This window comes from Octopus bimaculoides, chromosome 14 (genome assembly GCF_001194135.2).
Source record: "Octopus bimaculoides isolate UCB-OBI-ISO-001 chromosome 14, ASM119413v2, whole genome shotgun sequence".
Lineage (NCBI taxonomy): Eukaryota > Metazoa > Mollusca > Cephalopoda > Octopoda > Octopodidae > Octopus > Octopus bimaculoides.
Window position 1 is genome coordinate 58,998,722 of NC_068994.1, and position 6,494 is coordinate 59,005,215.

A 6,494-nucleotide genomic window follows, 5' to 3' on the forward strand; every position below is an offset into this window, starting at 1 on the left:
ATTGATCAGTCCTATTGATTTTTAAAAGACATGATGATGGAAGATTTTACAAAGTTATTGTCTGAGGACATTAGTGGTAGGTAAGTAAATTGAATTTAACTTAAAGTTGGCAATGGAAACAGCAAAACATTCATATCTTTAAGTCAACTGACCTCATTTGTATAGAGATTTAAATTGTCGGAAGATTTTAAACAAAAGGAAGTCAACGATAACAGAACAATCGATTCACAGACAAAAAATATTAACAGAATTTTATAATTATGATTCCTTGGACAGATCTCTTCAGTAAAGTCAGAAACCCCCTTCAGATTGAAACTTCATAAATAACTACTGTTTATGCACTAGATGGAAAAAGAGGCAACATCACCCCTGGATAACATGCTAAACTATTTACTGCAGATAAAAACATTCTTTCTGCAACAGCAAAAGGTAATTGGATGTAAATGTAGGATTATGATTTCCAACAGGCCTCCAATAAATACCTTCAGTGCCATTTAAACGTAACAAGTTTCTTCCCTCAATACGACTGAAGCATAGTTTCTAATGAGCATTAAGCAGTTGACATTCAGGAGGAAAATGTACTTGTCCTTGAATAAATATTATCATCCAATGCAGGGGAGTTTATTCTGATAAACAGCTGTGCTTAGGGAAGACTGTCCTGTCTCCCACAGACAAAACTTAATATTTTCTATCAGTCAATTTGACTGCAACATGTATAGGTTCCTTTCAACAACAATAACAAGGAGATGAAGAATTAACGGAAATCAGACAAATATGGCCAAAATAAAATAACACAAAAGGAAAATGAAACTTTCGTATTTGTAGAGTTTCTTGAACATGTGTTTAATATTCATTTTAACAAAGCACAAGGCCATTAATATTATTATTATTATTGTGTGTACGTGTGTGTGTGTGAATTTTGACACATGCATGTTAATTATCTTTTTAGTCACTTCATTGAAATCATGGTCAATCAATAAATTTTCCCTCTCTATTATCATTATTATTATTATTATTATTATTATTATAATATTTTCTCTATATTTTATATGAGTTTGGCAGGGTGATAAAATTTTGTAATAAACATTTAAACATCATAACCATAATAATTTAACAACAACAACATAAATGTTTCTTTTTCAATAATACACAATCTCTGAGCGACCTCTATGCAATTTATATTTATGTGTGCGTGTGTGTGTGTATATATATATATATATATATATATATATATATACACACACACACACACACATGCATACACACACACACACACACACACACACCAGTTTTTAATTTCTCAATCCCTGCATTTTCTCTTGCTGCAATGTTTCCTTAACGAAAACATTAATACATTAGAAAACTATTTAATTCATATTCCGTAAATAAATAACCAAACCTTGGAATATGATACAAATTCATGTGGGTATTGATTTAATATTATTAATTAAGATTCAGTCAATTAAAATAATTAGCAAGGAGCCAGTTTTTGACTAGGGTTATCAACACTTAATACAAATATGAATGGTAACAATATGACAATTCATATATATGTGTGTGTGTATGTATGTGTGTGTGTATATATATATTTATTTATTTATTTGAATGTATATTTATAGAGGTGCTTTCCCAAGAATCAGAAGCCATTACAGTCTTTGAAAACAATCTGATTCTCTTTAGCCTGTTTATCTCACACAAAAATTCTGTTTCTCGGCCATACCATATTTTGTTGATATAGCATCAGACAATATACTCAGATATTCCGTTTCCGTTTTTCTTCTTTTAATTATAATAATAGTAATAATAACAATAATAATAATTTCTTTCTTAAAACTCTTTGCTTTCGTATTGGCACAACGTCAGAAATGACATCACATTTTGTGTCTTATTGTGTTTTTATCAAATCCTGGAATGATGAAAGGCCAAGTCAAAATGTTTAGAGAAAAGAAAAAAAAAATTAATATACAAACACACACATAGATGTGTGTGTGTTTGTGTATGAATATATATATATATATATATACATATATGTATGTATGTATATATATGTATATATACATACAAGTGCATATGTGTGTGTATATATATATATATACTTAAATATATGTATGTATGTACACGTGTGTGTGTATATATGTACATGTATTTATGTGTATTTTTGTGTATACATATGTATATGTGTATTATAGGTGCATATATGTATATACGCGTGTATATGTACTTATATACATATTAAATATAAATATGTATATTAAATATACAAATATATATATATATATATATATATAAAATCTATATACTTGTATGCATATGTAAATAAATATATATATATATATATATATATATATATATATATATATATATATATATATGCATGTATATCTATCTACATTATACAGACAAACATATATGCATATGCACACACACACACACACAATTTCTTCTAAGTTCAGCACAAGTGGGAACACTAGAAGAATGCTTCTCTAATTTAAAAATATTATTTCCAATAGTTTACATAGATAAGTATCATCATCATCATCATTATTATTATTATGATTATTGTTATTATTATTATTATTTTTATGCACAATGTGGATGGATGAATGAATTCATGGATGGATGCATTTCAAAATATCAACAAACAACAAACAAGATAAAAACAACAAATGTAATAAATAAATTGTCATGGTTTCAGGATTAACAGCTTACTGGGTGGTGTTGGTAACAGACAGGTTGGTGTCCCCTAACAGGCTGGGATGATGGTTGCAAAGCTGATGTCCCCTAACAGGCTGTGTTTTGTGAACAGGCTGAGGTCTTCTACGGGTCTTGTTTTTGCTTTTTATAATTGGAAAAAAATCAAAAAACCACTTTTTGCTGAATGTCATCAAAACATGTATCATCTACATGAGTGCATTGTGTGAGTGGAGGCATGCATGTACATATGCACACTTGTGTGTGTGTGTGTGTGTGTGTGTATCATCATATATACACACACACATATATATATACAGATATGTATAAATATATATGTATATATACATACATGTGTGTGTATGTGTGTGAGTGTATGTGTGTGGGAGTGGGGGGAGTGTGTGTGTGTGTGTGTGTGTGTCTGCATGTGTGCGTGTGTACTTTTGACTAGACATTATGTAATGGTTGTAAATGAGCTTTGCTCTCATACAGGCAATGTTGTACATTTCCAGTCTGCCATGAAAATATGTCTGGCCATGAGGAAATATTACCTTGCTTGGAAACAGGTGAGGGTTGGTGACAGGAAGGGCATCCGGCCGTAGAAAGTCTGCCTCCACAAATTCCGCCTGACCCATACAACCATGGAAAAGTGACAACATATGAATGCAACATGATGTACAGAGTGACCCTTCAGCCGCTGTGTGGACAAGAAGGAACGAAGAACTTTACTCTTCACACATAAAACATTGACCCTTCAACCGCAGTCAGACATTTCATCAAAACAAAACTACCCTGCCCGGCAAAACAGAACCTGGCCCTATTATAACAAGATAGAGAGACAAATGTAAGGCTCTCCACTCATGACCATCTCAAATGAAACAAAATCAGTTGAAGAAGGAATCTGAATGTTTTTGCTCAGGAACACAAAACATCACCCAGTCCAGGAATCGAAACCACAATCTTTCAATCATGAGTCCAACATCCTAACCACACACAAACACACATGCATATATGTATGAATAAAACCATCATCAGTATCCAATGTCCAACGGTCAGCAGTATTGTTTGTAACAAGAAATTTCCAGAGTCTTCTCTCTCTCTCTCTGTGACCATAATTTGGAGAAACTTAACAACAGGAACATTATGAATGACATTGGCCACTTAATGACTAAAAGTGAAGGTTAACATGATTTGGTCTGAGAATGGAGAGAGCTTTAGTAACCATTTAGTCCACGTTGAACCACCTTGACCATTTTTTCACCTTTGTAGTAGAATTAATAATATTTCCTCACTACTGGTACACGACCATAATTTTGTAAGAAATGCAGAAAAACAAAATGATTTCATTGCAGTCCATGTCTGGGACTTAGTTTGTCAAATCTAGGTCGGGGCTGATGACGTGTAATGGAGAAGTCATTGAGATTTGAAGAGAGAGAGAGAGAGAGAGAGAGGTAGAAGCACAAATCAAAATATCGTCAGACAATCTACTGCTTTCTCCTTGTTGTAATTGATGATGACGATGGTAATGATGGTGGTAGTGATGGTGCTGGTGATGATGATGATGATGATGATGATGATGTAGTTAGTTCCATCGACTGCAAGTTTATTGCAAGTTACTTTATCTTGACCCACCCCCAAAAAGATAACCAGCAGTTAAACAGAGTGATTAGAGATGAAAGTAAATACCACTTCCTCTATAATATATATATATATATATATATATATATATATATATATATATATACATATATATATAGATACATATACATATATATAGATACATATACATGCATACATATACATATATAGATATATATATACATATACATACATATACATATATATACATACATACATATATATATATATACAAAACAATGTGTCTCTGAGGCAGTGTCATACAGAACAGAAGGTACAAAAGTAATTCCGACTCTGATGCAGAATTTAAGAACTTGCAAGAAAGTGAGGTCACTCGTCTCCCACCATGAAGCAGCCAGATGGAAGGGCTCAGATCTCAAAGAAAGGAAACTCTGCTCAAACAGCCAATATATTATTGTTATGTAGAACTGGTCAAGACATAGGAATCCTTGTAATGATAACAACTTGGCCTCTTTCATTCTTACGGCATAAATCTTACCAAAAATAATATGAAGAGGACGAAACCTTTCATGACACCAACCTTCATTTGTGACAAAATATGGATCAGGAAAACAGGTGGATGCAGAGAACTATTTATAGATGGTGTGTGTGTGTGTGTGTGCATGCGTGTGAGTGTGCATGCGTGTGTGTGAATGTGACGTCCTGTACCCAAAATATGCATCTATATATACATGTAGATGTAGGTATATACATACATGTACGTATATATGCATATACTCACATATTCATCATCATCATCATCGTTTAACGTATATTATATATATATATATATATATATATATAAACACACATATATATATATATATAGACACACATATATATATGTGTGTGTGTGTGTGTACACACGTATCATAAAATGAGAGGAGTGAGGAAGGTGTGGTTTATTGTTTTAAGCGTCAGACAGACTTTCATGAATCATAACCTAAGAGGGTCAAACAACCCCAAAAAGGTTCCTCTTTCAGGCCAAAATACACAGCACGTGTTAAGGGGTTGTGGTGAGAGTTAATATACAGTTGTAGTTGACAGGGGCCAATGTTTCCGGGGAATAAAAAATTTGGCAGGGATAAAGTGTTACAGCAAAAGTAATAAAAGAGACAGAATTTCTAAGGGACCATTTAAGCTGAACTATGTGGACGTTAAAGGATTAGGGGGGGGGGGTAATATTTGGATCCACTTCAACAGTTTGGATGGGTGTGTAGTGGTGCTGGTAGTAAGCTGCAGCTTCAAGTGTTTAAACAGAACAATAACAACAACAGCAGCAACAATGAAAGAAGAGAGGCCCCAAAAAATGCTGAGATCAAGCAATGGAATGTCAATAAATTAAATGAGAAGGAAGTGAAGGAGTGATGGTCATGCTGTTACTACAAGCATCTGAGATGTATGTGCTGGCTATTCGTATAAAGGACTGAAAACTGGACACTAAGACAGATTATAAGAAAAATAGGTGAAGCCCCAGCATCTCTACATCAGCTGTAACTTTTTAAAATAAGGGATCCAAGTTCAATCCTCAAGAAAAGAATCAAGAAATAAAAGGAAGCGTGTGTGTGTGTGTGTGTGTGTGTTTATATTTCCGGGATAAATATTTGTTAAGCATGAGTAAATTAGTTACTTTGTTGGTCTTTAGTGATGAGAGATACAGATCAATGAGTGATCAATCAATCAATCAATCAATCAATCAGACTGACTGCATGGATGAAGAGAGAAGTTATGGTATACAGGTTATATAATAAAAAAAAACATACATTATCTTTTTACAAGCCATAGGCAAGTATTCTTCCCTCCCTCATTATATATAAGCATGTATGTATGTGTGTGTGTGTGTGTGCGTGTGTGTATACAGTGGTACCTCGGTTTTCAAACAATTCTGATCGTGAATAAATCATGCTTTATATGTGTGTGTGTGTGTGTGTGTGTGTGTGTGTGTGTGTGTGCGTGTGTGAGTGTAGATATAGATAGACATAGATACATATAAAGCACAATTTATTCATGATCTGAGGCATTCATAAACCGAGGTACAACTGTATTAAATGAATGTGAGAAAGACAGGGGATAAAGTAAGATTTATTTGTGATCAGAGTCGTTCAAAAACCGAGGTTCTACTGTGTATATATATATATATATATATATATATATATATATATATA